This window comes from Miscanthus floridulus, chromosome 3 (assembly GCF_019320115.1).
Source record: "Miscanthus floridulus cultivar M001 chromosome 3, ASM1932011v1, whole genome shotgun sequence".
Lineage (NCBI taxonomy): Eukaryota > Viridiplantae > Streptophyta > Magnoliopsida > Poales > Poaceae > Miscanthus > Miscanthus floridulus.
This window is the reverse complement of record NC_089582.1, coordinates 46,996,775-47,007,413: the sequence shown is the minus strand read 5'-3', so window position 1 is coordinate 47,007,413 and position 10,639 is coordinate 46,996,775. Positions and strand designations below refer to the sequence as shown.

Below are 10,639 nucleotides of genomic sequence, written 5' to 3'. Positions count from 1 at the left end.
GGCGCATCCTTAAATTTGGTTTGCTTTTGAAATTACATACAAACAGAAAAGTAAATAACTAAAAGCATGTGAAGAGATAAATGAATAGTAGCAGCACAAAAATCCCTTTTAATTCCCTCGGGCTAGAGATGAACCGAACAAACCATTATTGACAGTGAACACATCATTTAAGGAAAGCAGCTGCACTCCCTAGTACTCAGACTTGGAATAAATTATATAGTTGTGACTGGGACAGCAGCAACATTATCTACTGTATGTATAATTCAAGGACCAAATTGTAGCAACACAACAGCATTAGCAAGATAGCAGCAGTAGCCACACAGTAGCAGCAGCAGCACAGTAGCATCAGCATTAACATTTATTCACTTGTATCCTAAGGTAGCGACCAAGTAGCAGTAGCACAGCAGCACAACAGCATTAGCAAGATAGCTAGCCCAACCAACAAGGTCCTAAATATGGGTGATTTTAGCCTAGACACCACCAAAGCACAATTCTAAAAATTAGACAACAGTACCACTCTGGACACATACAAGCTGCTAGTGGACATTCTGGACACATACAAGCTGCAGTATCAACTAATAATCATAAAAGTTTGTAAAGATGCAGCGATTTATCTTACCATGACATAGCATTTCGCAACATAGCTCCGAGATCCTGTCATCTGGTGGTACTGAACTAACTCACGGTTATCTTTGTTTTTAGACATTTTTCCTATACAAAGACAAATATTAGTGGACAAACAAACCATATTCTGTAAGGTAACATTTGTGATTGATATTAAGAAAGGATACCTTGTGCTTTGGGGTAGACCACATGTCCACGAGTTGTTTCCACTCCATGTCAGTCATGGTGGTCAGCGGTGATGTTGTTCTAACTTCATTTGCTAGTATGCCATTGAAGTTTTGCTTCTTCAGCCTGTATCTCATCTGCCGTTGTCCTTTTTTGAGCAAATCAGAAAATGCATCTTTCACTGGACCAACATTTGCGTCAATGGTGAATTGACTCTGGACAAGAGCATGAACATATCATTAAACAACATTCAAATGATATTATGGGAGTGTCCAGCAACAGCGAGCAATAAGCAATATAAACATGTGTCAACTCTAGATTATGTAGCACTATATTATGAAACAATTTGAATATACAGATAGACAAAGTGTTTGAGCTACAGCAATAGAAATATGTTTCTAACATCCACACATTTTTCTAGCTGCAGTGAGACAACAGCTGCAAAACTCTCTAACCAAAGATATTAGCCTTATGTGAACATGTGTAGAAAAATCTGCATTGGAGGCAACTTATAAAACAAGTGTAGAAAATTTCATGCGATAATTGCATATATGGAGTCTACTCCTTGATGCCAACACTACTACAGAATGGACCTGTTGTCCCGGGCGGTAACAGCCTTTAGTCCCGGTTACCGCGCCGGGACAACGATCCCGGGACTAAAGGTGGAACCTTCAGTCCCGGGTCATCGAGCCGGGATTAAAGAGGGACCTTTAGTCCCGGTTGGTAACACCAACCGGGACTAAAGGCCCTCCAGCCGAGCGAACCTGGCGCACCCTTTAGTCCCGGTTGGGGTTACCAACCGGGACTAATGGTTCACCCTTTAGTCCCGGTTGGTAACCCCAACCGGGACTAAAGGTTCCTTTTCTTTTTCTTTTTTTTTGTTTAATTTGTTTTCAGTTCAGTTACACGTATTTGTTTAATATATAATATGTTTTTATGTACGTATTCTACGTTGCTAATATAAATACACGCATGCATATAATTACATCTAATTCTCATCTTGAGCATTATTATATTCGAATAAAGTATGAAACTATATATATTATAGATATATATATATATATGTATATATACAACACTTTCATAATCTTGTTCTCGAAAATAACGATATCAATAAACATTTAATTTACATCATTTATTCCTTAAGATCAAAGTAGAACTCGCCGTTGGGATTTAGCACTTTTTCTAGAAGATATCCTGCTATTGACTCTTGAACTGCTTTCAGATGGTCTTTTTGCATGACCCTTCGTTTCAACCATTCAGTCTTGCATTTGAAATAAAAGGAAAAGTATTAATACACATATATGTATATATATTCATTTAAAAATAAATAAAAATTGATATATACGTACTCTGAGGACATCTTCAGGAGTTCTTCTTATGTGCGCAGTGATAAATTCACAAACATAGTATCCACACAAGTTATTACCTGGTTCCTGCCGCAAACACCACTGTACGAGAAGAAGATTATTCTCATCATCTCACATGTAAATTGAAGTACGATATAGTAATTAAACACGTGGGGAAGTGTATATAGTACAACTTACTGGTATTTCAACTACATTAAGTGGTGCCTTGCAATCCTTGCGATGTTGCCGAATAAACTCTTTCCAAACCCTGTGCGACCAATAATGTACGATCGTTAATAAATTATGGCAAAGTCTATTCAATAATAGTTGTGCGCGAGAGATCGAAATTACCCCTGGATAATGTCTATCATATCTTGGTATAGTGCCCGTTCTTTTCTCAACGAGTCAAAGATTAGTAACCGACTTGAGTTTAACTCAATGACAATGAGTATCCAGTGAAAACTGCATTGGTTTATACACACACGTACATGCATATAAGTTGTATTGATATTACATAAAATGTGTAGACTACATTATTATTAACACTTACTCAAAGTTGTACGAGAAAAGTATTGTTGTCTTGTCGTGCTGCTTCACGAAGAACTTCATGATATTCGTCTGTGCTTCAGATACCCAGTGGTCCTTGACAATAATATCGGTTTTGAATACGATATAAGGATCAATGAAGCCAACACTGGTGTCTTGTATTCTTTGGAGCTCTGACATCTAGAATCTATATATAAATATAAGTTACATGTGAGGATAATTATATACACGTACGCATGGAAGTGAGTTTATTAAATAAAAGTAAGAATCACTTACAAACAAAAGGAGCTCATGATTGATTTGTCCAGAGCGTCCAAGTGGAATAGTTGATGCAATTCTTCGAAACTAATATGTAAGATGTCATCGCCACGGAAGTAATGATGGTCTCTAAATCTGACAAAGATCCACTGCTCACCCCTGCCACACGCCTGCATGTACCACTTGTTGAGCAAGTACATTTGCGTACCCAATTCATTCAGAGCCGCAGGGTTGTATAGACTTTTGCCATATTTATAAGTCTTCCAGGTATCAACTTCCAGGTTCTGGATTGGAGCTTTGCCCGTCAATTGATCCAAGGTTAAACCAGTATCTTTAAAAAAAGCATTAAGGGCTTGAACCGACACTTCTCCAGAGTTGTCTGGTCGATAGACTTCTATGTTGGAACCATATTCATTAGCAACAACAAGATTTTGCATTGGTTGCTTCTGTTGTCCGAGCTGTGGGACATCCTTCCCTGATGCTCTTTTCCTTTTCTTATCTGCATCATGTGACTTCACGAGGGAGCGGTCATAGTCTGATAGTGGCGAAGGCTTACGAAGTTCAATCATCTTTTTCTTGTGAGCATCGACCTTCTGCCTCAGCACATCTCGTGGTATGTAAAAGTACGGCTTCTCCTTAAGCTTTGCTTGACTCTTGTTTTTGATATCTATAAAAAAATCTTTTACTTTTTTGTCTTCTTCAGCTGCTATTTGCTCATCAGTCTTTTCAGGAAGTATTTCTTGAGAAATAACTCTTTTTCTTGGGGTCTTCTTTGCCGCCGGGACCTTAGACGTCTTTGTAGTGCGTCGCTGTGGAGGGGGTGGGGGCGGTGTTGGAGATCGGCGTGGAGGCGATGAGGCCAGTGTTGGTGGAGACCGGCGTGGAGACGTTGGAGATCGTTGTGGAGGCGGTGGGGCCGGTGTAGGAGTTGGAGATCGTTGTGGAGGCGATGGGGCCGGTGTAGGAGTTGGAGATCGTTGTGGAGGCGATGGGGCCGGTGTAGGAGTTGGCGATCGCCGTGGGGATGAAGTCATCTCGCCCCCCGCGATGCTGTGATGAGATGGGGAATAAATGATTAGGCTAGGCTGGGGAGAGACCCTGCTATAAAAACAATTTGTGTGTCAATTATTTTTGAAGCCAATAGAAAATTAATGGAAAATAATATTTCATTCACTTTCATTCGTACCTAGGGTGAGGTAGGGGAAGCGGTGGCGCCCCAGGAATGATGATGAAGCGTTTGCACCATTGAATAAATGTCTTCTCTGTTTCTCCTAGTGTCTTCTCCCCATCACCGCCTTCAATGTCAAGAGGAACATTGCTGTAACCTTTGAGCACTCTATCGACCGAGACGCTAGCATATCAAGGTTGAATAACTGACCCATGGATTCTTGGTGTCGTCGTTCGGTCTATTGGAGATACAACCCCGACAGCCACCATGATTGATGCATTACCATCTAGAATGTGCAGCTCACATTTTGTTAGAGGCTCGGTAATGTCATCAATAGGGAAGCGCAACCCAGCGTCGTCTTGAATAACTAGCAGCTCCGTAGAAGCACAACTGCTTTTCATCTGACCAACGGGGCTAATGGTGACTCCCGGCGTTGATTGCGATTGCATTTGACTCATTGCTAGCTGCACTTGCCTCTTGATCTCCTCCTGCATTCTTGCCTCAAGAGATTTTTCTCGTTCACGTGATTCAAGCAATGCTTGTCGTGACTCATCAACAAATTGCTCCAATGCACGAATTCGTTCTGCCTCCTCATCCTTCTTTCTCTGGCGGCTTCTGTAGGTATCCTTGTCTGCTGGGAATGCGTGTAGCCACGGAACCGCCCCATAGCCTCTTGTTCGACCACCGTGTTCGGGATTCTCTAGGACATATGTCAATTCATCCTTCTCTCTGTTGGGCTTGAAAACACCACTATCAGCTTCTTCCCTAGCACGAGCTAGTCTCTGTGTTGCTCTCTCAATTTTTTGGCCAAAAATTAGCTTGCCAGTGTCTGGGTCTAGGCTTCCCCCATGAGCGTTGAATCAATTCTTCGCGCGTTGAGGCCAGTTCTTTTCTATTGTTTCAGGTATGATTCCCTTGGCAGTAATCTCTGCTTCTAGGTTCTGCCACTTGGGAATAGCACTCCTATAACCACCTGATCCCATGCGATGATGGTATTGCTTCTGTCGGGCATTCTGCCGATTCCTCATCACATGTTCCTCACTGTCTTGAGATGTCTTGTATTCTACGAAGGCATCCCAATGGGACTCCAACTTGACAAACGCCTTAGCATTGAAATTCGGCGTAGCATTCTTCAAGATAAACTTTTTATACAATGTCTTCTTCCAACTCTGGAACAATGTTGCCATCTTCTTCATTGTCTAATCCCTCACTAGCTCCTTCAAAGCATCATCTGCTTGTAATGTGAAATGCTGAGTGATATCTCTCCAAGCTAGATTCTTATCACGATCAGATACAAAACTAACATTAGGAGCGGATATCTTCTGCTTCCATTCACGAGCACTAACTGGGATCCTATCCCTTACAATGAACCCACATTGATTGACATATGTCTGAGCATGTGGTTCCAATGGTTTGCCGGTGTCGGTGTCGAATTCTGATATTATGAAACGGCCCTCTAATGGCTTTTTTGGCCCTCGGACTTTCCTACTTTTGTCGGTGGTTGATGTAGATCCAGAGACCGGCTACATGAGTAGAAACACAACGATTAACAACAAATATACGTACGCATGCATCTATAAGAGATGATAGATAATCGAATATACCTCGCCAGTATTTTCTTGCGCGACAATTTGTTGATCTTCAACCACCGGCATATTCAGGATATCCTCATAATCAGCAAAGTACTGACTCGTGTCATCTACATCCACATTGGTGCCGGCGTTGATAATATCCGCCATTATGTCATCACTCAAGTTATCATCCGGAGCAGCCATTTGTATCTTCAAGATAACACATAGATAGAATTATTATGGTACATAACATAAGTACATGTGATAACACATATAGAATTACTAAATCCAATTAAATATAATAACACATAATATTTCATAAGGATAAACAATAATAAGGTATAGGCTTTGGAATCGAATCAAAAACACTTTCGATCCAAAAACATGGAAATAAGTACATGTATATATATACACATAGAATGATACAATATATTTTCTCTCTCTCTCAACACATAGAAATAAGTGCATATGTCTATATCTCTAGATATGCATGTGATAACACATAGAATGTCTCTCTAGATATAATTTTCTCTCTCTCTCAACACATGAAAATAAGTACATGTATATATACATATAGAAATAATTAATTAAGTACCATATGTATACATATAGAATCTCTCTCTAGATATATATATATAGAGAGATAGAATATATAATTACTAAATCCAATTAAATAAATCTAACATGAAATTAGATAAACTAGTAATAGATAATACATTTTAATCTAACATATATCAAAAACTATAATAAAAAACTATCTAAAAAAAACTATCTAAATAAGTACTAATTAAAATTTAATACATTTTAATCTAACATATATCAAATACTATAATAAAAAACTATCTAAAAAAACTATCTAAATAAAGTACTAATTAAATTTTAATACATTTAAATCTAACATATATCAAAAACTACTAATTAAATCTAACATTTTAATCTAATATTGGCCGGCCGAGAGCAAGCTAAGCTCTAGCAGGCTGTGGATCAAGGCGGATGGCGTGGGCCGGCAGGGCGTGCTGGCCGGCCACGCGCGGGGCCGAGCTGAGCACCTCGATCGCGCGAGGACGACGTACGGCGGCGGAGACGGCGGGGCTCGACGACGAGGCCGCCGGGCGCGCGGGAAGCGGTCGACGGAGGGGGCTCGGGTGCGGGTAGAGACGGGGCCGGGCGAATGGCGCGGCCGGGCGGGGGTAGAAGACGACGGCGGCGCAGCAGAGACGAGCTCGATGTACGGCCGGGCGGGGCTGGGGCGACGGAGGCGAGATCGAAGATGGCGGTGGCGGCGGCGATGATCGACGTGTAGATCGAAAGGTAGAAGATGAAACCGTTCGATATATATAGGCCGGGACCCTTTAGTCCCGGCTAGTAACACCAACCGGGACTAAAAACCCTTTAGTCCCGGCTTGTATTACCATCCGGGACTAAAGGCCCAACCCTTTAGTCCCGGCTCGCCTTACAAGCCGGGACTAAAGGGTTTTTAGTCCCGGTTGGTGTTACTAGCCGGGACTAAAAGTATTTTGGGCGGGCACCGAAATTGCCGCTCACCCTTTAGTCCCGGTTCTTGGTCTGGGCCGGGACTGAAGGCACCGAAAATTTTGGCAACCCGCCAGCGTAATTGGAAAGACACTAAATGACCTCAGATGAAAAAACTCTGAATACCAAGTTTGATCATCTCAGCAAGATCTACAATTGTTACATAGATCATTTTCCCATTTGAGAAATTTTTATCAAACAGTAGTCACAATTTTCCTTATCTCTTATAGACTTTCTAAAACTATGTCACACACTTGTGAAAATTGAACTACATTTTGTTCAAGCTTTCTCAAATGAAAAAATGGTCTATATAAGGATTGTAGATATTGATGATATGAACAAACTTGGTATTCAAAACTTTTCAATTTTAGACAATCTAGGGTTCCGAAAACTAGTTTGTAGGCGTCGAAATTTAAAAATCATAAATTTGAACCGTCCAAACTTTCTCAAATGGAAAGTTGACCAAAACAACAATTGTAGATCTTTTTGAGTTTAACAAACTTGGTATTCAAAACTTTTCAATTCGAAGTCATTTAGAGTCCATAATACTAGGGTCAAAGTGTTGTTTTTTCATTTGACCAAATTTGACTTGGTCAAACTTGCTCAAATGAGACACTAAATGACCTCAGATGAAAAAACTCTGAATACCAAGTTTGATCATCTCAGCAAGATCTACAATTGTTACATAGATCATTTTCCCATTTGAGAAATTTTTATCAAACACTAGTCATAATTTTCCTTATCTCTTATAGACTTTCTAAACTATGTCACACACTTGTGAAAATTGAACTACATTTTGTTCAAGCTTTCTCAAATGAAAAAATGGTCTATATAAGGATTGTATATATTGATGATATGAACAAACTTGGTATTCAAAACTTTTCAATTTTAGACAATCTAGGGTTCTGAAAACTAGTTTGTAGGCGTCGAAATTTAAAAATCATAAATTTGAACTGTCCAAACTTTCTCAAATGGAAAGTTGACCAAAACAACAATTGTAGATCTTTTTGAGTTTAACAAACTTGGTATTCAAAACTTTTCAATTCGAAGTCATTTAGAGTCCATAATACTAGGGTCAAAGTGTTGTTTTTTTATTTGACCAAATTTGACTTGGTCAAACTTGCTCAAATGAGACACTAAATGACCTCAGATGAAAAAACTCTGAATACCAAGTTTGATCATCTCAGCAAGATCTACAATTGTTACATAGACCATTTTCCCATTTGAGAAATTTTTATGAAACACTAGTCACAATTTTCCTTATCTCTTATAGACTTTCTAAAACTATGTCACACACTTGTGAAAATTGAACTACATTTTGTTCAAGCTTTCTCAAATGAAAAAATGGTCTATATAAGGATTGTAGATATTGATGATATGAACAAACTTGGTATTCAAAAATTTTCAATTTTAGACAATCTAGGGTTCCGAAAACTAGTTTGTAGGCGTCGAAATTTAAAAATCATAAATTTGAACCGTCCAAACTTTCTCAAATGGAAAGTTGACCAAAACAACAATTGTAGATCTTTTTGAGTTTAACAAACTTGGTATTCAAAACTTTTCAATTCGAAGTCATTTAGAGTCCATAATACTAGGGTCAAAGTGTTGTTTTTTCATTTGACCAAATTTGACTTGGTCAAACTTGCTCAAATGAGACACTAAATGACCTCAGATGAAAAAACTCTGAATACCAAGTTTGATCATCTCAGCAAGATCTACAATTGTTACATAGATCATTTTCCCATTTGAGAAATTTTTATCAAACACTAGTCACAATTTTCCTTATCTCTTATAGACTTTCTAAAACTATGTCACACACTTGTGAAAATTGAACTACATTTTGTTCAAGCTTTCTCAAATGAAAAAATGGTCTATATAAGGATTGTAGATATTGATGATATGAACAAACTTGGTATTCAAAACTTTTCAATTTTAGACAATCTAGGGTTCCGAAAACTAGTTTGTAGGCGTCGAAATTTAAAAATCATAAATTTGAACCGTCCAAACTTTCTCAAATGGAAAGTTGACCAAAACAACAATTGTAGATCTTTTTGAGTTTAACAAACTTGGTATTCAAAACTTTTCAATTCGAAGTCATTTAGAGTCCATAATACTAGGGTCAAAGTGTTGTTTTTTCATTTGACCAAATTTGACTTGGTCAAACTTGCTCAAATGAGACACTAAATGACCTCAGATGAAAAACTCTGAATACCAAGTTTGATCATCTCAGCAAGATCTACAATTGTTACATAGATCATTTTCCCATTTGAGAAATTTTTATCAAACACTAGTCATAATTTTCCTTATCTCTTATAGACTTTCTAAAACTATGTCACACACTTGTGAAAATTGAACTACATTTTGTTCAAGCTTTCTCAAATGAAAAAATGGTCTATATAAGGATTGTATATATTGATGATATGAACAAACTTGGTATTCAAAACTTTTCAATTTTAGACAATCTAGGGTTCTGAAAACTAGTTTGTAGGCGTCGAAATTTAAAAATCATAAATTTGAACTGTCCAAACTTTCTCAAATGGAAAGTTGACCAAAACAACAATTGTAGATCTTTTGAGTTTAACAAACTTGGTATTCAAAACTTTTCAATTCGAAGTCATTTAGAGTCCATAATACTAGGGTCAAAGTGTTGTTTTTTTATTTGACCAAATTTGACTTGGTCAAACTTGCTCAAATGAGACACTAAATGACCTCAGATGAAAAAACTCTGAATACCAAGTTTGATCATCTCAGCAAGATCTACAATTGTTACATAGACCATTTTCCCATTTGAGAAATTTTTATGAAACACTAGTCACAATTTTCCTTATCTCTTATAGACTTTCTAAAACTATGTCACACACTTGTGAAAATTGAACTACATTTTGTTCAAGCTTTCTCAAATGAAAAAATGGTCTATATAAGGATTGTAGATATTGATGATATGAACAAACTTGGTATTCAAAAATTTTCAATTTTAGACAATCTAGGGTTCCGAAAACTAGTTTGTAGGCGTCGAAATTTAAAAATCATAAATTTGAACCGTCCAAACTTTCTCAAATGGAAAGTTGACCAAAACAACAATTGTAGATCTTTTTGAGTTTAACAAACTTGGTATTCAAAACTTTTCAATTCGAAGTCATTTAGAGTCCATAATACTAGGGTCAAAGTGTTGTTTTTTCATTTGACCAAATTTGACTTGGTCAAACTTGCTCAAATGAGACACTAAATGACCTCAGATGAAAAAACTCTGAATACCAAGTTTGATCATCTCAGCAAGATCTACAATTGTTACATAGATCATTTTCCCATTTGAGAAATTTTTATCAAACACTAGTCACAATTTTCCTTATCTCTTATAGACTTTCTAAAACTATGTCACACACTTGTGAAAATTGAACTACATTTTGTTCAAGCTTTCTCAAATG

General features: G+C 37.9%; 1 long non-coding RNA gene across 1 annotated transcript in view; it reads right to left on the bottom strand.

Annotated features, from left to right (window-relative positions):
• Window positions 1-1,929: 1,929 nt before the first annotated feature.
• LOC136546853 (uncharacterized) overlaps window positions 1,930-10,639 on the bottom strand; it is a 148,100-nt gene continuing 139,390 nt past the window's right edge. The window contains exons 3-4 of the long non-coding RNA XR_010781439.1: window positions 2,142-2,240; window positions 1,930-2,053 (exon numbers count right to left, since the gene is read on the bottom strand). This is a non-coding gene — a long non-coding RNA (uncharacterized lncRNA). The remainder of the gene's footprint in view (window positions 2,054-2,141; window positions 2,241-10,639) is intronic.